The sequence below is a fragment of the Ambystoma mexicanum genome, chromosome 1q, assembly GCF_040938575.1.
Source record: "Ambystoma mexicanum isolate Mex_15411 chromosome 1q, UKY_AmexF1_1, whole genome shotgun sequence".
Classification (NCBI taxonomy): Eukaryota; Metazoa; Chordata; class Amphibia; order Caudata; family Ambystomatidae; genus Ambystoma; species Ambystoma mexicanum.
In genome coordinates this window covers 1,255,963,937-1,255,987,014 of record NC_090922.1, presented here as the reverse complement: position 1 = coordinate 1,255,987,014, position 23,078 = coordinate 1,255,963,937, and positions in this window count along the sequence as shown.

Here is a 23,078-nt window from a genome sequence, read left to right as displayed (position 1 = left end):
GTTGGGCGGTGGAAGTAGTAAGAGGGAAAATTTCGGATTTGGTATAGTTAATGGTGAACCCGGAGTGAGTGCCAATCCGGGTGATACCGCGTATGATCGGGTCCAGGTGCACATCCGGGTCTCTTACGAAAAGTAAAACATCATCTGCATAGAGCGAGACGATTTCGGGAGCGTCCTTCAGGCGGATCCCCTGGTGGGCGTGTCGGGCCCTGATATAGTCGGCCATCGGCTCTATTGCCAGGGCGAATAAGATCGGAGAAAACGGGCAACCCTGACGGGTGCCCCTAGAGAGAGGGAACAGAGCTGACGTCTGGGAATTAACCCGCACCCTAGCCACCGGGGAAGTGTATAGCAACTTAATGTACGCTATCATGTTAGGCCCTACACCCATGGTCTCCAGCACCAACCAGGTATATTTCCAGGAGACCATGTCAAAAGCCTTCTGGGCATCCAGCGTAACCGCCACGGCGCCAACTCCCTGATCCATGCGGGCCATGACATTGAATAGCCGTCTAATATTGTGGGACGTCGACCTCCCAGGGACGAACCCTGATTGGTCATCATGCACCATATAGGACATGACCGGGAGGAAGCGGTTGGCAATCACCTTAGCGAATATTTTGGTATCTAGATTCATTAGCGAGAGGGGCCTATATGATCCACACTCATCAGCAGGTTTCCCAGGTTTAAGAAGGACCGTAATGGCGGCCTCCCGCAATGATGGAGGGAGGGTGCCCAGCCGGAGCGACTCATTCCAGACCTCCAGCAGCCTGGGGGCCAAGATGGCCACATGCTCCTGATAAAATTCTGCCGTTAGCCCATCCGGACCGGGAGCTTTTCCTTTGGGTAGATTGGAGATTGCCCCGACAATTTCGTCCAGCAGAACGGGGGAGTCCAGTGAGTCTTTGGTTGTGGGGGAAATGAGTGTCGTGGGGATCTGGCTGAGGAGATCGCGCATTTGGAACTCGCTATGTTCAGGGGGCTGGGAGTATAGGTCAGCGTAGAAGTCCGCGAAGACTTCCAAGATTCGTTGGTCAGACGTTTGGCTCAGCCCTGACCTGTCCTTGATACAGGAGATCTGTGAATGACCCCACTCGCCCCTGGCCACAGCAGCCAGCGTCCTGCCCGGCCTGTCCCCCTCACCATACTTGCGAGCCGCCTGGGGGCGACTGAAATATCGAACTTCCCTGATGGCCTGGTCATTAAAAGCTTGGAGCTCCTCACTAATCTGGGAGAGGGTGGCTGGGTCAACCGAAGTGGGATGCGCTCTTTCCAGGTCGCGTAATTTGGTTTCGGAACGGGCAAGAGCAGCACGTATAGCCTTGAGTACTCCCGCCTCCCTCGATATGGACATTCCCCTGATGAAGACTTTGAAGGCCTCCCACCGGACCCCCAGGGAGGTGGACCGGGACAAGTTAAACTCAAAGTAGGACTGTATATCAGCAAGAATATCCGCCTTGAATACTATGTCCTGCAGGGCGGCAGACTTGAAGCGCCAAGTATTAATAGTGGGAACCGGGACTCCCAGGTCCACGGACATCCGGACAGGAGAATGGTCCGACAGGGTACGCGCCAAGATCTGAGTTTCAGCCACCCTGCCCAGAAGCGTACTGGACACGAAAAACATGTCAATCCTCGAGGAGCTGTCGTGTACCGACGAATAATGGGTATATTCGCGCGTCAACGGGTGCATCGCCCGCCATGCGTCTCGAACATCTAGTGTCACCCCGTGTGCCAATAGTCTACGCGCTGCGCCCGAGAGCAATCTGGGGGCAGTGCCCGTTCTGTCCAACGTGGTATCCATAATGAAATTCATGTCCCCCCCCCAGATAATCTGTACCCCCACATAACCCAGCAGTATCGCCGCCACCCGGTCAACGAAATCAGGAGAGTCCACATTAGGGCCATACGTATTGACCAGCAGGTATTCCCTATTCGCCAAAGAACAATGCAGGATAACATACCTCCCTTCAGGGTCAACATAATTCTTATGTAGAGAAAACTTGAGCGATCTATGAACCATCGTCAGGACCCCCCTAGCCCGGGAGGAGTAGGAGGTAAAATATCTATTGGGGCCCCAGGAAGGGGCCATGCATCTGGCCAGGTGGCCCCCAGAGTGGGTCTCCTGCAGGAACAAAATTTTACAACAATGTCTGTTGGCGTAAGCCATAATTTTACGAGCCTTGGTGTAGTTACTAAGGCCCCGTACATTCCAAGACAGCACAACAGTTGTCATTGCATCGAATTAGGGTACATCCCATACTCTCTGCCTAGAGCCAGCCAGTAGTTTAAAATGGGCCCCACAATGGTGCCCCGATGTCATGCATTCTGCCACACTACCTCCGTCTTTTGTAATACAATCCCACACACCCCCAACATCACCACCCACCACCCACACTGCCCACCCGCAACTTGCAGTAGGTATCATCCCCCACCCAAACCCAAGGTCCCCAGCTAAGCCAGGGGAGTGACAGGGTCTCCCCGACCGGGGAGGAACAGAGGGCACCACCCAACGGGGATGCGCCCACGATTCGGCCCAACAGTGGCCACCCAGCCCTAACAGCAAACCAAGCACAAACACAAACATTGCAAACGCAGTGGGGGCGCTGTAGCCGTGCGGACGGCATCTTAAGCATCATGTAGGCCAACATGGGCCATCAAGTCAAGTTCTGCGGTGAAGGATCCAAGTTCGAACCCAGGAGTTGAGGTCGGATGATAACAGGAAAACAATAGGCGATCTAACGCATGAGCATACAGTGTACGAGGAGTATTGAGTAGTGTCCAAGGGCCCAGGGCGAAACCCCAGGCCGGATGGCCATCCACGGGGTTCGAGTCGCTGGGGCAAAGAACAGCATTACCAGCAACACATCCAAAATGAGCGGAGAGAGCTGGCGAGGAGAGTGGGGCACTACAGGGAGTGCTCACTCAGTGGCCACGGGAGCATTTATCGGATTAGGTAATGGTATCTCCAGCTCAATGAACTTCACTGCCTCCTCGGGGACCGTGAAGAAGTAGAGTTTGCCGTTGTGGGTCAATTTCAATCGCGCCGGGAAGAGGATGGCGTATGGGACATTGCGTTCCCTGAGCAGCTTTTTGACACCAAGAAATTGGCGCCTTTCCTGCTGGACCGCTACGGAAAAGTCGAGGAAGATCCTGACGGTGTTGGCCTCCAGGCGCAGCTATCCCTTCTCCCGTGCCAAGCGTAGGATGAGGTCCCTGTCCCGATAGTTCAGGATCATGGCAATGATGGGTCTCGGAAGATCACCCGGTCTAGGGCGAGGGGACAGGGCCCGATGTGCGCGCTCGACCGTAAAGTGCGGAGACAGGGTCGGGTTGTCGAGCAGTTCCCTAAGCAAGCTCTCGATCGCATCCTCCATGCGCCCCTTGAGTGCGTTCTCGGGGACACCGATGATGCGTAGATTATTCCTGCGAGAGCGGGACTCCAAGTCATCGCATTTGGATTTAACCGCCTTCATGTCCCGGGACAGGGCCGCGACCGTGGACTGCAGCACGTGTAGTTCGTCCTCGTTAGTAGAGATCCTGCCTTCAGCCTCCGCTATTCGGGTCCCGGCTTGGTCTACACGTGTCTTGAGCGAGGCAACATTGGCATGTATATCGTCCAACTTCTCGTGGAAGGAAGCGAAATTTTTGGCCATCGACTCCATGATAACCGTGAGGTCAGGTCCCGGCGGCCCGGCCTGCGACTCCACCCCGGACTCCTCCGGCGGGGGTGGGGATGAGCAAGCGTCGGATCTCGGAACCGCTCTAGCAAATCTATCCATCGATCCTCCCCTGCAGTTTCCTTTCGATTTACTTGGCATGACGAAGAGTAGCGACGGCCGCCGTGGTTATCAAGCGTCAGCCACGTGGAGGTGGTGGGCACAGGGTCCAGGAGTCGAGTCAAGCCCGGGGGGATCTTCACCGATGTGGACGTGGATCACGCTGGCAATACAGAGCGGGGCGCACCAGGGGGGCAGGGGCGCCCACAGGGCAGGTCCAGGGGCAGCGCGAGGTGAAGGCCGGGCCCACCGTGCCCCGTCCGGATGCGTCACCCCTCCGCTCCTCACCTCGACAGTGCAGTCCTCCGCCAGGCGAGTGTCGATGTGGCGGGGCACCCCACAGGCCGCCGCAGCCATCGGTTCGGTCCCAGCCCCCCGTCCGGCAGCGATCCGCCCCGCGGGGTCCCCCAGGGTGGGAGACAGGGGCGGGCGGGCCGCGAAAGAGTGGCGAGGCCTCGAGTAACCGCCGCAGCCCGGGTAGGCCTCCAGAGAGATGTGGCCGTAGCAAGTCTCCCAGCAGTCAGAGAAGGCCGGGACTCCGCCAGGAGCTGCCCAGCAGACAGGGGCAGATGGTTGGCCGCAATAGGAGTGTAGCAAGCTCCGATGTTCGCAGATGTGGGCAGATGAGGGCCGGAGCCGCACGGAGCTCAAAAGCTAAGCAGCCATCTTGGGCTGCTCCACAGCGCCACCCCCGGTCTTAGTGTTTAAGGGGAATACGATTGATTTGATTCATTTTCAACCCTGATACCGACCCAAACTTTATTATTTCATGCATGATCGGGTTGAGGTTTTCGCTGGGGTTTTGCATGTACAGGACTATGTCGTCGGGATGGAGGGATATTATCAAACAGTGAGGTCCTATTTTGAGCCCTCTTTGAATTTGGCGTTCTCTGAGGCCAGCCGCTAGGGGCTCCATCACAAGGGTGAATATCATGGCGGATAACTGGCATCCCTGCCTGGTGCCGCATTGGAGATTTATATATGCCGACCGAGTTGACCCGAGGGTGATTGCTGATTGGGGCTGATTATAGAGAAGGGAAACCAGCTTGATATACTGTTTCCCAAGTCCGAGCTGCTGCAGCACAGCAAACAAGAAGGGCCACTCGACGGAATCAAACGCCTTTTCGGCATCCAGCAGCACCGCTACTGCCTGCTGATCGGGGTCCAGTGCTGCCAGAACCCTGAACATTCTACATATCCCAAATGTTGTGTTGCGGCCAGGCACAAATCCCGCCTGATCTGCAAGTACCAAAGCGGGCATTAGTGGAGTAGTCCGTTTGCGAGAATCTTTGCCAGGATTTTATTATCGAGATTGATTAGTGATATTGGGCGATAGGGTTTACATTCTTTGGGGGGCTTGTCTTTTTTGTGCAGGAGAATTACGTTGGCTTCCCTTAGTGTTTGTGGGAGGATGCCGGATTCGATCGCTTCTTCGAAGACATTTAGGAGAAGGGGGGGCTATGACTGGGGCGAAAAATGTATAGAACTCGCCGGTTAACCCATCGGGTCCTGGGGCTTTGGATGGCAGTAGCCTTTTTATTGCTTCTTGGATCTCATCTAGTGTAATGGGGTCGTTCAGTGGCTCACAGAGTTCCCTCTCAACCCAGTACAGTTCAGTGTCGTTGAGATAGTTCTGAATTGCCTCGGTGTCTGTTGGGTGCCTGGTACTGTTTAGCTCTTGGTAGAATGCTCTGAACACTTCGACTATGTCTTCTTCTTTGTGTAGTATATTTCCCTGCGGTGATCGGATACTATCCGCCCTTGTTGGCTTCCTATCTGCAGCTATGAGAAGTGCAAGGAGGGCTCCAGGTTTCTGGCCTTTGCCATACTGTCTAATTCTGTGATTGTGGCCCAGAAATGTTAACTCCCGTTCCGCTAGGTTTCTGAAGTTGAGAAGTTCTTATTTCAACATTGCCTGGATGTGGTCTGAATGATTGATGGCTTGCTGATTTTCCAGGCCTTTCAGATGAGTTTTGCTGGCGTCTAGTTCTCGTCGGATAATTTTCAGAATCCCGTTTTCTATAGCCAGACAGACGCCCCTTACATAGCATTTGAGTGACTCCCACAGCGCCCCTGTGGAGTTGACAGTGCCCTGGTTAATTTCAAGGAAGGTGCTGATTTCCTTGCGTAGTTCTGTAGCAAAAACTTGATCTGCAAGTGATCTGGGTTTAAAGCGCCATTGGGGAGGCTGTGGTCTAGTAGCCGGTAGGCAGCATTCGAGTATTACAGTGGCGTTATCTGAGAATGTTTTGGGGAGTATTTGGCAGCTGCCCCATTGCCAATTGCTGTATGCGGGGACTAGGAGGTAACAGTACGAGAACTTGTATTATGGAAGCTTGAGTGATTTGTGTAGTCAATGATTTCCCAGTTCTGGTTTCTCCATACATCAGATAGGTCGAATGCTTTGCAGATCTCTTGCACTTGTAGGCTGGTCTTGGATGGGTTTGCTGTGACTTGTCTTTCTGTGGGTTGAGGTGTGTATTCAGGTCGCCTCCCCAGATTATGGTTGCGTTGCGCACTTGCGCTAGGCGGGACAGCACCCAGTCGAAGTTGTTTACGCCGTCCGTGTTGGGGGCGTAGGAATTGACGAATACCACCTCCTCTCCCTCCACAATCCCCTGTACCAGGAGTGCTCTTCCAACGTTGTCCCTTTCCATTTTGATCAAGCGAAAACACAGCGAAGAGTGAATGAGGATTGCGACTCCCCTGGCGTAGGATGAGTAAGAAGAGAAGTAACTGTGGCATCCCCAATTGCGGGCCCAGAGGTGTTCATTTTGAGGCAGAAGGTGGGTCTCTTGAATCATTGCCACCTCTATCTTGTGCCGTCTGAGCAGTTGCAGGATCTTACTTGTCTTGGCTCGGATATTGCCCCCTCTAATGTTCCAGGTTGCTACTTTGAATTGGCACGATGATGTTTTATATGGAACCCGTTTGAGGGAGTCGCGGTGGACTTCTCCTCGGTGATGTCCCGGTACTTTGGCCGACTGGGTCGTGTGGGAACTTCTTCAGACGTGAGGGCGTGCGGGGGGCTGCCACGGGGCCCGGGGCGAGGCCTGTGGCTGGGCGGTGGTGCATGGCACGCATTTTGACCAACAACATCATCATAACAACTTTCCTTACACAGACAACCCCCAACTTGTATGTTTGGAACCCCCCAACTAGAACACAAAACGTGCGGTGCACGGGTCGCAGGTGGCCTTCCAAGACTTAGGCCCCCACCTCCCGATTGCGAAGATTGACCTGATGGCTGGTTTCCACATTGCTTTGGATCAGTGTCGCGGGTGTTCATCAAGGTGGGATTCTCCCCGCCCTTTCTCTGCTTGCAGATCCAGCCTTCTGGTTTGCGGGTTTACATCCCTGCCTGTCGAAGAACAGTGTGGCTTCCTCGGGGAAGTTGAAGAAATTAGTATTTCCCTCATGTTGAATGCGTAGTCTTGCAGGGAAGAGCATTGAATACGTGATTTGGTTGTCGCGCAGCCTGTGTTTAACACGGGTGAACAACCTCCTTTGGGCTTGGACTGATGGAGAGAAGTCCGGATAAAAATGAATGTCGTCCCCGTCGTAGTAGAGTTTGCCCTTCTCTCTTGCCATTCTTAACATCGCATCCCTGTCCTTATAGCTTAACAGCTTGGCGATGATCAGGCGGGGGGGTGTCCCCGGGATGGGTCTGGTTGCAGGGATCCTGTGGGCTCTTTCCACCACGAATAATTGCGACAGAATAGTGGGGCCAAATAGCTCGGTGCATAGTTTCTCCATGTGCTCCTCCATTTTGTTTGGTAGCTGTTGCTCCCAGACTCCGACTATCCTTATATTATTTCATCTGGAGCAACCTTCCAAGTCCTCATTTTTAGCCAGAACAGTTTTCATTTGGCCCTCAAGCATGTATTCTCGGGTTGGGAGTGCTGATGCGCCGTCGTCCAGATCAGAGACCCTATGTTCGACTGAGTCTAACCTGTCGCTGTGTTTATCGAGGCGGTGTTGCAGCAGGTCCACCTTGGACGAGAGCGAGCCTAATTTTGCAGTCCAAGCCGCCTATAACTGCTTTTAGTTCTAATAGGATCTCCCTAATGTCTGGTTGTTGCGGGTGATCTTCCTCTGATGGATTAGTTCGGGATTCTGGGCGGTTATCCAATCTGGGCGTTTTGGGTGCTGGGCCCGCATCAAAGTTGAGTTTTCTCTGGGACTTGTCCGTCTTCCCCATCTTGGCCTTGGTGGATATGTGGGAGCTGTTCGACTGTTTGTCCTGTGCTGTCGGAGACAGGGTCGGAGCACCCAGTTTTTGCGTCTTATGCCTTGTACGTGGGACAGGACAGATTAGCTGTGCCAGCACTTGTGGCTGTGTCCGGTTGCTGCGTGTGCCTTGTGGCGTGCTGGCAAAGTGTGCACGGATGATGGGCCGCAGCGCGGTTCTGCCGGGATAATCTCACATGGGGAACTGGGGTATTTAGTAGCTGTCCATCTCTAGCCCAAGTTCTTTACCCTGCGGGGGTGTCGCTGGTTTCTGGTGTTAAACAAGCAGATTTTGGCTGCTGCGTGCCGCACTAGGAGGGGCCTGGACCGGGTTGCGTGAAGTGTCTTTATGGCCCGTCGCTTAGTTGAAACGGCTGGAGTGCCTCGGGGAGTGGAGACCTCTGCAGGATGTCCCCTTTCTTGCCAGCCCAGCTTTCCTATGGTTGCTGGCTTATCGTCCCGTTTGCTTTGTGTGCCTCTATGTGCTTCCGCGCGTCTCCCGCCTCTCACCTGCTGGTGTCCGATCCGACACCATCTTACTGCTGCGTGTGGGCCTTGTAGCTGCTCCGCAGGGTCGGGGAAGCACCACCGCCATCCCGTGCATCTCTGCGCACTCGGGAAGGCGGGCTGTGTGCGGCTTGGCGCGGGCGGGGGCCGTGGAGGGTTGCACGCAGCGGGCCAACTCCAGCAGTGCTGCCCACCGGTGCCTCAAACCTGCTGTTGCTAGACCCGGCAGGTCTCACGGGTGGGTCCGCGGCTCCTCCTACTAATCCCCAGAGGTTTGATGCTGGCCGGCCCAGTGTTCCAGGGACCCACGCGGTTCTCGATTGTGCGGCCTGTACCACGCTGCAGATATCTTTCTCCGGATTTTCAACAGGGATGAAGTGCTGCGCTGGAATTGTGTAGTCGAGAGCTTACAGGGGAGCTACAATCTTGGTTGGCCCTCTAGCACCCTCATTGTTTGTGCTTCTTGAGATAGTACACCAACTCTAATACTTTTTAAAATGTTGGGTTATGTGAGGTTTGCAGACTGGCACATTTTCTGTTAATTCTCTGTATTGGAAATGTTGCCAAAGGTTGACATTTCCTATGCTGCCAAGAGTTTTACAGCAGAGTTTGTGCCTTAAGGTTTCAAAAATAGGTTCACCTTTTACTGGTGTTAATTGAAGAAGATCTCCGAAAACAATAATGTGTTTTTCTCCAAAGAGCTCTTCAGATTACAATAGGTACTCAGAACAGACTATGAGGTGAATCAAAGCCAACATTAGGTTGGAGATCATGCTCACCATCTATTAGTAGCATTTTCATTTGTTTCAAAACTCTGCATAGTTCCATTGCAGCTTCTGTAGAAAGTTTGTAATAATCTAGTTTGTTTTGGTGTTCTACTGGAAGGAGTAGTAATCGTTGTAAAGTGACACCACCTATGTTGTAGGCAGCTAAACCTGTGGGGGCAGTTACAACAGCTGACAAGTTTGTTTGTCAATTGTTGAAGGAACCTGCTGATTTTGATTAAGAATGTTTTGCCTGAACCAGCTTGACCACTGACGTATAGCAGTATAGGTTTGTAGTTTTGGCAGGTACAGTTTTTATTTTCATGTTGTACACCATGTTCAATTTGTTTTGTTACTTCCTGGAAAATGCAACGCTGCTCATTGTTCAGTTTTGATTTCAGTACAGTGAAGTCTTCTGTAGCTTGTTCTTAGTGACACATGGTGTTTTCTACTTCTGTAATAGCTAATTATTCCTCATTTGCCATTAGTGGCTGTCCCAGTGGTTCTTGGCTTCCTGTTACAGAAGGTTGACTACTGTCAGGAGTGTCCTCATCTAGTTGGGCCTGGAGTTCTTCTTCGTGTTGCTGTTCATTGTGCAACATTGTTTTGTACTGTGTAAAGTTTACATTTGTTATAGTACTTTCATTTGCTTTGAAAGCATCTGCATAGGAGTCAGAGTTATCTAGTAACTCTTCTTCTTTTCTCCATGGTTTAAAAAGTTGTAGCAGAGACATGTAATATAGTTATTTATGTTGAGGAGTTTTTAATGACAATTTGATATGATTAAGCTTCGCTTGGTAAGTTTCACTAAGCTGCCTTCACAATTTGTCACTCTGTATCTACCTTTGTTTTCATCGGGTTTTATATTATTTTTGTTTGTGAAGTTTTGGTCTATCTGGTATAGACACATGGTTTCCAAAGTGGTACTCCTGTTTGGATAGTATGTGTCTAGTAAATTGTTTTTCAAAATGGTTTGGCTATTGGGATCCTTTTTGGCTATTGTTTCTTTGTTCTCATATGATTTGAGAACTCTTTCTACATTTAGCAGGAGCAACACTTAGCCATACTATATTTTCAGATTTTCCATACGAAGCAGTACCGGTTAAACAGTCTGCAACTTCATAGCAGCCACATTCTCTATGAGAGAGCATTTTTATGCCTAAGCTGTACAATTTCTGTTTTGTCAGATGATGTCATCCCAGAGGTCTTGAAGCTCTGTTTTTTTCTGCTTTGGTTAAGTAGGCTGTGACATATCGTGCAACTGCAGTGGACTTGTCTGCAATGTACTGCACATCTATGTTTGCATTCCATAGGAGGGCAATGATTGCATTGTAATCATGGATATATTTTGCTTCTTCTGTCCTCTTTATGTAATGTGTTCTTAGGCGATTTACCTTTGACACCATGTCTAACTGAAGACATGAAGTCGTTTACTTGACCTATTGTTGTAACTGGTCTAGGGAAACCAAAGCATTTGGTGTAGTATTTCCCTTTGTTTTTATATTTGCGATGACAATATTTCCCACATTTGTGTCTTTGAAATTGTAAAATTTGTGCATGAAGGTCACCATTTGTTGTTTGTGAAGGAATTTCACAAAATACATATTTTTCAATACACTGTAAATCAGTGGCATCACTGTCTTGACCAAATTTAGGAGCATCTTTAATCCATAAAAGCATGTGGATATGTGGTGCTCCTCTGGCTTGGTATTCTTTAGAGGTAGAGGAAAGGCACGTGCTTCTATACTTTTTCCCATATGCTGATTGGTGATCCTTTGGCTTGTCACATTTGGTACATTTCCAGTGCATCATCTATGGTGTCTTTAGAGTGTAATTGATGAATTGTATAATGGTCTAAAATATTGGGTACTGTAGCAGGATCTAGAAGTTTAAATTGACCAGTTTCTGGTGACTCTTGAATTATTTCAATGGTTTCTCTCAGGTTTTCTTCAATATTAATTTCTTTGTAGTATTCATTGTTGTCTTTTAGATATTGCAAGGATTGTCTAACTTTATGTAAGTCCACGAGTTGTTGCCAACTTTTTTTGTCTTTTGTAGGTATACCATTTACTAAGACAATTAAAGATTGATCTGTTGGATGTTGCACTCCTACAGTGTGTACATTTTCTTTCAGATCTAATGGTAAATAAACTACTTTGCCACGAATGCCTTTCACTAATTCAGAGGGTGGTAATTTAGCAGTTTTTGGTTGAAGGTGTATTATTGCTTGAAATGGGTGCACTGTTTGAATTATGATGCTCTCATATACATTGAGTTGTTGCAGGGGTTTTGGTAGTGGGAATAATAAGTTATTAATAAGTTATTTGTGATAGCACGTGAAGGAGTTCGGTTGTTGTCAGGTTTTGCAGTGCAGTAACTAAAGTATTACAGGGTCAGTAATTTCATATTTGTTTTCTGCTATAAGGTAGAGATCTAATTCAAACCATTTGGAATCTTCATTGTCTTCTATTTTGTATGTTATGTCTACAGTTTTTGTGCTAATTTTATAATAAAGCTCTGCGGCAACACACACACGGATGTACTTTTAAATTTTAGTATTTCTTTTGAGTGTGTGTAGTAGAAGGTTGCCACCTGTACAATTGTTGCTAGTCTGTTGTAAAGCTATTGCATTTTGTAAGTGGCTTTCACTTCCAAAATATTTTCTCTGGATATGCTCTATTTCTTCGAGTAGTTCTTTGGCTGTACCATGTAGAAGATTTATTTAAATCGGCTAGTGCTAAAGCAGGACTTTTAGCATAGTAAAGTTTATGGACCAGATTTCTTATAGTTGAATGATGTGTTGATATCATTTTGATATGATGGAAGGTGCTTTTGCAAATAGGTCCTGAAATGCAGGCTAATGAATGTCCTTGTAGTCCTGTGTATTTGCGCACTGGACAGGGATCCATATTTTATAGTACTTTCATTTTGAATTTGTCTTTGCCTTTCACATACTGATTGAGGAACTGATGTAAAGATTTGAAAGTTTTTTTGGCAATGTTACACATTGACGTGCATGGCCATTTGTACACTGGACGTTTTGGTTCAGTTGAATAGAGAGATGATACTGAGTTTTCTGGGGATATTTTCGTAAGCAGCATTTCTTGTTCCATTATGGTATTATTTGGTTTTTCATACCCTCGTCCACTGCTTTGTATAGCAATTGTGTTTGTTTGCTTTTTCATTAAGATATGGTTCTGTGCTCGTGGTGCGACTCCATTCACCTCCACAGATATTTTAAGAAGTTAATTTTGTTGACATTCCGTTTATTGAGAAGTCTTTTTTGTAGTTTAGTAGTTAAGTTTTGTTAGTGGTTTCATTCTGTTTAAAACTAAAATAAATAACTTCCTTTTGAGATGGATTGCACTGGCTATGAGAGCTTCTAAGTTTAATTTTCTACTGTAGGTTTTAAGGGTTGTGCACGATTTCTCTCCTGTTTTCATAAGGTTCTGAAGGACTCTGTGGCTGAACATTATTTGTAAAATAATTTTTTTGGTATGGTTACTTGCCACTACATCAATATTTGCAGTGTTGGCAGTAGTGGTAGCTAAATTCTTGTTAATCACTTCCCGTTTCATTTTACATTTTTAAAGAGGAGTCAAAGTTTCTGTACTGGAATCTTGTTTTGTTTCGCTTAATGACTGTATTAGCTGTTTTGTTTGAACTTTTTGTACAAATTCTGCTAGAGATGGATGCTTATTTTGGACACTTATTTTGATTTGCTCTACTTCTGCGTTGCTTTCTACAGAGGTGCTTTTAGGTAGGCATTCTTTGGGGTCTGTTGGAGAAAAAAGAAAGTGTGGGTTGGGCTGTTGTGCAATGTATGTATGCTGTGTGCATGAGTGTCTGAGTATGATGGTAAGGATGTATGTGGAGATTTGCGATTGTGCAATGGCCAGCTACAACAAGTTGAGAAGGCTATTCTTGTATTTGTGCGTTACTATACTGGGGTTCAGGTGACAATACAAAGTAAGCTAGTGGTGAGGGGGAAGCACTAATACTGAATCTAATGGTATAGAATTAAAACAGTTGTTTGTTCTGCAATACTAACATTCTAGTGTGTTTGAGTAACAGAACATTATGGTAGTATTGTACTTACTTTTTTGAATGGAAAGAGTAGGTTTCTTCTGAGTTGTTCGTACTTCAGATGCTGCTGCTTTTCAGGAGAGTTGTCTGCACTGCAATTGTAAAATAAAGAAGTTAATACATTTGTGTGTTTATAGCACTGTTGTTAATTTAGACATTGATTTTTATGTTTTTGTAGTAGTAGTGTTTTTTGATAACCGAACATAGTGTGTACATGCAGTTTCCTTTGCCTATGTGCAGCCTGTATATTTTACTTAAAATCTGTTAGTTGAACATGCTTTACAAATGAGTATAATACTAAGCGTATGAAGCTCACTTGGCTTCTTTAGGCTGTGTTATTGGATGTTAGGAGATAGAAGAAATAATCATATACTTATTTTGCTATTTTTATAGGGTAAATGGCAGAAACTGTATAGAAAAGCATGGAATGTATGTATTTGTGAAGGTGTGGGTAATAAAGCAGAAGGATGTGATGTAGAGGCAGTGGTGTTGTTTCAGCTGGGAGCCTTTCTAATGATAGTGTCTATCTGTGTGAGTGTATAAAGATGCATGAACTCATCCTGATTGCGTATAATTTTATAATACACTACAAAGTGTTTTTCTACAATTATACTGTTATTTCTCCCATTTTTTAATATGAAATTGCACTTTTTTTTAGATACCGTTGTGTGTAAAAAAAAATAATTTGGAGAGCAGACAGGTTTGCAAGTGACAGTTGATTATAGCAGATGGGAAAAATGACAGTAAGTTCTTTTTGTTGGTTATACAGGTTAAGTGGCAGTTACCCGGTTTATATGCATTTATACAAGAGCTGTACATGTACTGTGCAGGAAAGGTGAATACCTGTAGTTTGTATTCATGCATGTGGATATTCATGAAGCTGCAAGTAGAAATCGTGGAGACCTGTACAGTAGTTGTAGTAGGTGCTTTTCAATGACGTGAGACTTGTACTGAGAGTAATCAACAGTACATCTGAAGGGCTGAACTATGACGATGGAGTTAGATGTAGAGTTCTTGGTTGTGATTGGTGGATGGTTGTGTGACTGCTTAACTGTAACCAATGAGGGAATGGTGCAGAGAATGAATTGGAAAGGGTAGCAGGGCTGCCCAATAGTTACGCGCTCTGCGGACACCGCCACTGTCCATGGACAGAATGTGTCCCATACGGGACTTCTGATCATATTTGGCATGGAAATAGGACTGTAGGGATTAGCCAATCAGGTGTTAAGGTTGTGGATTTGTGTTGAAAGAGGCTGTGTGTAGTGAAGATGGCAGAGGTGGAGAAAGTCAGGGTGTTGGAGATATGTTTGTTCATGGTTTGGAGCAGTATGCTAAATGCAGGAATGTGGCAAACAATTTTGATGTTAAAGGAGTGGAGGTGGTGTGGAGCACTGTGCCCGATTTCAATGTGCAGGGAATTGTACAAGTTTGTGACGATATGGGCAGGGTGAACAGTCCCCATGTGGTAGTGTTGCACTGTGGTGCTTTGCATTTGGGCTATGACAGTGCCCCTACTTTGTTGGCAGATTTGGAACACTTGGTTCAAGTATTAATGAAAGTCCTTCCAAATGCCAAAGCTATTTTTCTGGTTTAGTACCTAGGGCAATATGGGACAATAGTTCTGTTTTTTGTCCTCAGCAAAACATTGCTAGGTGTGCAATCAACCGAGGCAAGTTTGCTTTCATGCTTAGAGCTCGTATGTTCTTTTGTAATAATGAGAACATTGATTTCTGGTAATGTTGTTTATTTAGAAGATGGCATTTCTTTATCTTTTATGGGAAATGCCATGCTGTTTTGGAACATAAGGGTTGCTTTGAGGAAGCTAATTTGAAGATTTTAGGAGAAAAAGAAAATAAAAAGAAAATACAAAATAAAAAAGGTGTCTCAAGCATCTACAAAATAAAATAAAAAAACAAATTAAAAAAAGGCTCTTTTCAGAGGGCACACCATTTAAATTTACATTCACCACGCTCAGATTTTTCAATTTGTCCGTGGACACTGCGGTTGTCCGCGGACAACACGCATTACATACAGGGATTTTGGGGTTGAGACACATGCAAACGAGACTGAGCAGAGCAAGGGATTGGTCATTAAGGTTTACTGGGTGTGTTGTGTAAATAGAGTTTGTCAGAAAGTCTTTTTCCTGAGAGAAGAACAGATAGCCATGGCTGTGTGTTTCAGAAAACAGATTATCTGGATTTTGGAAGACTCATGGATAAATTGGTTGGAGGTGCATGCAGAACGCTGTGGAGTGGCTGCACATCTTGGATTCCCTCACGTGGAAGTGCACTGGCATGGAGTGCATGGAATGAAGTGGCGGGATTTGGTACCTCTTTGTGCTACTTTGGTGACAGTGTCATCCAGAAATAATTATTATTCATTGTGGAGGAACAGTTTAGGACATGTGTCTGGGACTTCATTGCAATTTGCAATGAAAGAAGGACTTGGGAATGTCATGGTCATGTTTCCAAATTCCCAAGTCATTTTTTCCTGTATTGCACAGAGACAAATGTGGCTGTGTTCTTCTTCATTTGGTCCACAAATGGAGAAAGCGAGGCACAACGCCAATAAGGCTGTTTGTGCCTTTTTAAGAGATGTTGGCATGTCCTCTTTTCACAATGAAAATATTATGTTTCGTAGCACATACATTTTTCGCAGAGATGGAGTACATCTTACTTATGCTGGCAATCACATTTTTCTGCGAAATATACAAAATGCATTTCAACCTTTTTTGGAATTACATTAATACATTTTGCAAAAGGTGTTAATTATTTGAAGTTTTTGAAATACAAAAAAACAGCACCAAAAGGCTCTTTTCAGAGCCACCACTTCCTTTCAAAGAAAAGTGCAATAATTCTAATAGGGCATAGGGCAGAACCTCAAAAATTTTAGAGGTCCGTGTTTTTTTGTTTGTTTTATATTTGTTGTTTTTTTTTAAAAAAACACGACACACAAGGAAAGTTGGGTAAGGAAGGGACACCAATCACGGGGATAAGAAAGGGCAGGTGGAGAGAGGAAGATGTAGGGTGGGCCTTACGGAGGTAGGTCGCAGACCTTCTCATCCTCCTTGACCGCAGTCTCGAAAGCACTCCAAAAGGTTCATCCCCCTGCAGAGTACTGCATCGCAGTACATACACAACATTGTGACCCTCGAAAGGTAAGGGTCAACAGCATCATGAATGGCCTGTGAGGCAGCTGGGAGGGATGCACAGTCCCCAGAAGAGGGTCTCTTGTGGTAACAGGAGCAGAAACAGAGGATGCTGTAGAGGAACTCAAACTACAATGTTTATCGCAAGGTACAACCTTACGAATAGCCCCACCGTGGAACGACTTCAGGTGTCGCTTCATTGATGTCGTACCAAAGCTATACAAACCAGGCCTTACATGACTCAACACCATGAGGCACGGATTGCAGATCACCTTATTCGCACAAGCTTTTGGCACTCCAAGAGTGGTAAATAACCGCCACACCCAAGACTCGCATATGAGTGCTGGTAGTAGGGACTTCCACTACCTCATCCTCTTCATCCGTCTCCTCTGCATCCTTACGCCTGTTCCCCCTCTGCAGGTCCTTGGGGAGGTAGTGGAGGGGGTGGGGGTGGTGATGAAGTCGAAGCTGCCATGGTTGCCATCTGGAGGATAGCAGGCAGAGGTCAGCAGCAATGCAGTGAATGCAGGTCAGAAGCAATGCTCTGTCAAGTAGCCAGAAGCCCAATGAGGCGCAATTCTAGGGTGTGGCCTTTTATAGGGGTGCTGGTGCGCTCTTCGTGGACAGCTACGATGTCCGCGGACAGATCGAACACCAAAAAAAGGCTCAAAATGTATGCAGATCACCAGGGACATGTGCAATGGTGAACTTTTACTGTAAAATATCTTGTCCAAAAAAGCACTTTTGAAATGTTCGGAAACCCGGACAGTGTCCGCAAATAAGGACACGCTCAGCGTGGGTACGGTCACATGATGACATCGCAGACACGTTCGCGAATTGGATGGCTGTCCGTAGGACACCAAATGTGCATGATCAGTTGTGCACATGCATGCGGGTGTTCTACGGACAGTGTTCTAGTCCCCAAACTAATTAAAAGTGCGTCGGACAGGTGCGATATTCGTAGGACATCCCGAACATCTAGTGTGTTCTAAGAACAGTCCCATTTTGATTGCAGACAGTACGGACAGGTATAGTGTCCTTAGGACACCTCCATTTTGGTTAATTACGGACATCCCGGACACCCGCACTGTCCGCGAACATCCCAACTGCCTTTTTTAAAAAAAAATAAGACAGGAATAAAACACACATAATATTTTATTATTGTATACAAATATAAAATTTATGAAAGAGTGGGAAGCATAAACTGAAACAAACACGGGAATTAGGGGTTTGGAGGTGATGGATGGGAGGGGATGAAGGAATGGAAGTCTTGTCATGTTTTTCTTGGTGGGGAGGGTTTGGGGATAGTTCACTGGGACATGGAGAGGGGGAACAGGTACATGCGGGACAGTGATATTTATTGTTTTCTTTTATGTGGTCCTCCACAAAATGTTTCAAAAGATTGAAATGTTTTATTACCATATCCATTTTTTGTTTCATTCGCTGCAGGGCATTTTCTAATGTCTCTCTTTGTATATTATTTTCACTGTTTGTATGGTCTGTTAAAAAAATTAAGTACACATATAGTAATGGTTATTAATTGGCTTATTTAGAGAAGTGCTGTCTCTACCATTAGTAGCACTGTCTTCACTCATTTCATCAAGTGGGAGATTTTCTTCCAGCCATTCCAAAGTACTGGACATTTCTGTGTAAAAAAAATATATAAATTTTAGTGTACCTAATACAGAAAGTTTAGAAATATATAAGAAAAATGAAATTTACTTACTAGTTTTCAGTAAATTTTGTTGTTACTGTTGTGTAAGTCTGCTGTTGCTTTTTGCTGTGCAGTTTCTGTGAGGTAATTATGTTGGAGGCATATATATTTTGTTTTGGTATATTCCATTCTGATGCATAGGCTATTTAAATGGACGGTTGATGTCTTACATATATAGGTTCCACTTCTTATTTATTATTACATACAATGTGTTTATGAGCTGCTTTTTGAACTTATTCAGTGTTTCTATTGCACGTTACAACAATGTAAGATACCCCCTGAGTTTTTGGATAGTGTTGATGTTGACCGGGTCCGTCCGCGGACATACCCACAGTCCGCAGACATCAAAATCACTAGCTGAGGGTTCAGTATGTTCTATGTTACATGTATATAAACTAAGGGAATCCTAATAAACACCTATCAAATTCACACTATTTATATCTATATTCAGTAAAAGAAATTCACACTATGTATATCTATATTCAGTAAAAAAAAAAACTTTGTTAAAAGGGACGTTATGGTTAAGTTGCGATACTAAAAACCTATGAAATTCGGTGAAAAAAAAAAATGTTAAAAGGACGTTATGGCTCCAAGCAAAACTGAAAAACCCCTGAAATTCACTAGCTATGGTATGCTAATAACTCGCGCAACCGCCGTGCACTTCTAAGACGAACACCCAAGACATCAAAGATAACATCACAAATTTCAAAGATGACATCACTGATGACATCATATGTGCATTTACTTTTCATGAAAAGTCTACAAGGGATTCTTATTTTAATGTTAATAAAAAAGTGTCAAGCATCATTGGAATAAATATTATGAGGTATGTAGTGCATTAAGCAATGCATTTTCGAAATAGCATTGCATTATGAAGTTTTTTTCCAATATACTAAGGTATACATGTACTAACATAGGCATAATGTGCAGCAAACATGGAGAGTCAATATTAATAATCTTGCCATGTTAAATACTAAAATTATACTTTCTAATTAGAGTTTTGCATACTGTAAACATGTAATAAGTACGTAATAAAACCATTTAGTACATTATTACATTATTGCACACAAAACACAGACAACACATACAAATATGAGCATGTCCAGTGAAGGTACAGTAATAAAAATAAACTATAAGTGTTGATAACCTTACTGATTATCTTCATACACACAAAGCATTCAAGTCTGTGTTTTCCCCTATGTACATGTTTCATATGATGTGAGTGGACCCTAAGTGAATTACTGCAAGAACATATTTGAAGTATAAGTCTACAAATATAGTACTTTTTGAATTTTTAGTTCCCGACTGTTACTGAAGAAAAACATGTGGCCTAGATATGTCAGTAAAGGAAAAAAAGAGTGAGCCAGACACGTGATATCAGTGGTGTCATCAATGACATTTGAGTTATGGTTGCTTAGCATACCAGAACGGGTGAATTTCAGGGGGTTTTCGGTTTTATTTGGAACCATAACGTCCCTTTAACAAAGTTTTTTTTTACTACATAATTTTGCAGTACAAGTCATTAGCCTCATCACCATCAGGGCACTGACCTTTCTATCTAGACTATCAGGTTAACTGACACTGCTTGCAACGCTGCCGTTTTAGAATTAGGTGACCTCCAAAGTATACAGACCAAAAAGCATCAGGCTAACCCAAACATTGGAATTGCCTACATGGTGCTATTGTTTGACAGTCAAAAATGGCGACACTAGATATGCAAGACATTTTAAACTTCTTTTTGTGGACCCTGGTGATTCTTTGATGACTACCGGCTGTTACCGTGGAATACACTGAGAGTGCAACTAAACGACACTGGCTTGTGCTGGAGAACGAGAGAAAACAAACACACACACACACACGAGAGAAAACAAACACACACACACACACACACACACACACACACACACACACGCTGGCCAGAGGGAGGTGGGGGAATTTAGTGTGTGGAAACGATTTTGTGAAAATTGGTTTATAGCATAGGATACAAGGAGTTTTGGTTTTGACTTAAAAGGAGGCGGTGTGAAGCATAAATGTGTTTGTGGTATGAATCCACATGGTTGTTGGTGAAGCCGAGAGGCTTGGAAGGAAATATAGAAAAGTGGCAGAAATGAAGTAAAAAAATTGTTGATAAAAGATTGTAAACAGAGAGTGAGGAGGTATTAGACTTCAGTGTTTGTGGTTTTAAGTGTGGTAAGTATCGTTAGTCAAGAGTGTGACATGCCATTATGGGAGGAGATACTCCCCTTATGCACCAATGCAAATCCCTGCCGAGGTACAAGGATAAGATAAGTATCACGCACAGTGGGTCAGAGCGATAGCAGATAAGTGGCCCAATTCATAGAGCCCAGCGCAGAAGCAGTGCAAGCGCCGCGTGCCGAGAAGGAGTGTGCACCAGCAATTGTGCGGCACGCGCATGCATGGATTTACCCAAGTTATTAGTAGCCGTGGCACAATGAACAGCAAGCAGCACCAGTAACGCTCCCAACATGGCCCTGTGCGCAGAGAAAAGCCAGTGAAATGCCCAATACGGCGCAAGGCCCTGCACCATCCGTGGCCCTGCACACAGCCCCTGCATCGTAATTGCATGAAAAATCGGAGCGTACCCCGCTCGCACCAGCCAAATCACGTGGAAAGGCCCGCGCGTGCAGCCATCAGCCACAAACATACCACACAGGCATCCCACACCACAAGGGCTCCCCCAAACCAGGAGCAGACAGTAGCAAGCTATATGGTAAGAAACCCACACATGGGCAGAACATTAATGAAGGCAAAGACGACATGTGGACAAGGAAGCAGGAGTGAGGGGTAGAAAACTGAACACAAACAAGTCGTTTGGAGATCCGACATACACAGCAAGGATAGAGCTTGGTTTACCAGGAAGTGGATTAGAAATTAGCAACCAATTACAGAGGAGGCAGTAGTAAACCAGACGCAAGGGAATGGCTGACCCAAGTGCAATACATTCTGAAAGTGGGGAATGCAGTAACCTGTCACAAACTTTAATCATGCTTACTGACCGTAATAATTAGTCTCTGTTGTGCTTTTTTAAAAAAAAAAGTAAAAGCACCAACACTTATGTAGCTTCCATAGCAAAAATGAGGATAGCAAAGATGCTACATTTGTTTTAAGCAGAAAAGAAAATTGAGAAGACACAGTGGAATTGGGAACAGTTTTAACAGAATTGCATGATTGCCAATTGTAGCTAAATGGGTAAAGAGTCGGTCTCGGACATGAGAACAGCCTGCACCTGGACTTCACTAGTTCCAAACCACCAGCAGTGCTGAAATAGCCTTTCATCCTTCTGGAGGTCGATACATAAAGTGTCAATGAAAATATGGGGTAATAATAACACCCATTATTACAGCACTTAGGCACAATACACTATCCATGAATACAAGGTTATGAATTACTAAACAGAACAAAGCTAAATTGGCACTTCTATTCGCTTCAAGGTTGTAGAGAGGAGTTGTCTTTGGGAAAGTTTTCTTTTTTGTTATTTGGCGTAAATCCCTTTGAGGGTGATCTCTTGAGTCTTGGGTCATCATAAGATTAGCAGCACTGTGTCAATGGTTGAGGAGACGCTTATTTAATGGCCATTTAAGCATTTAGGAGCTAAAAGCATAAATCTGTTGAAGGAAACATTGTGTTGCTTACCATAAAAGCTCAAAGTTGCAAGTCTAGCTTTCCAGAAGCCTGCTGGGGAACTTAAAGCAGTAACAAATGTGACTGATCCATTATAAAGATTATAATCGAGCATCAGATTTTAAGAAGAAGCTTGCAATCCCCGTGGCAGTTGCTGGTAAATATTGTTGCTATGTTTTGTATTGATTGCAGTTCAGTGAGCTTGAGGGGCACCATCAAGCTGGAACTATGTATATGGACGAGATCAAAGAAAGTTCCTTGCAAGAGTAAATGTACCAAATTATGGGCGGCATCCCAAAAGCTTAGTCGGCCACAAATGACCTCAGTCGCACAATCTGCCCACTATAAAGAAAAGATTGAATCTAGCCATGACAATCACTAGCCACGTTAATTGCCAAACTAACGTTATTCCGCAGAAGGTTATTGGCCATATCTACATTAAAAAGGGATCGAGTAGAACCAACATAAGTGTCCTTACTAGTCACCCAGATCACAACCAATGGGCTGTCTGCGCTATGCCTGGATCAGAATGTGGACTGGAGGTAATGCGGTTAACCATCATCCTTCGGACAGATTGGAACTTAGAGGCAGGTTTGAAATGCAGGTAAGGTACTATAGCCACTTGAAGGATGGCCCAATGGCTTATAGAACCATTGAAACATTATCCTTCCTAAAAGCAAGCAAATCTTATTTCCAAGAGTCTCCACCATTACAGTGAAGTAGAGTTTGTTTAAGCACACTTTCCCCTCCAGTGTGTTCTAAATAACTAGTGGCAAGTAGTTATGAACAGTATTCCGGTAACTTAGATTACAAATGCTGCTTTTTAATTGCTGCTTTGGGGCAGCAGTCTTCAAATTCTATCTCCAGCCCTCCTCCACCCCTTGCAGGGGATCGAGGTGGTTAGCAGCATAGACATGTTAGCTACTGTGGGTGGGATTTACACAGTATAACTCGGCAGCAGACTCCTTTGCATCCTTATTACATATTTAAATTCCATGTCACAGCCTCTTGTTAATCCCTTATGTATCACACTTCTTCCTTATTCAGTCTCCCCCATCCTCAACGCTCGGCTGTTTCTCTCTTCTTGCTTTACTGCACCTGCTGACTGCTATCCTCTTGTTCTGGCACCTTGCCACTTACAATATCCCTTTTCTTCTCCTCCCCTGAAATTCAGTCTCTGATAGCTCGTCCTTACACACCTCCCACTC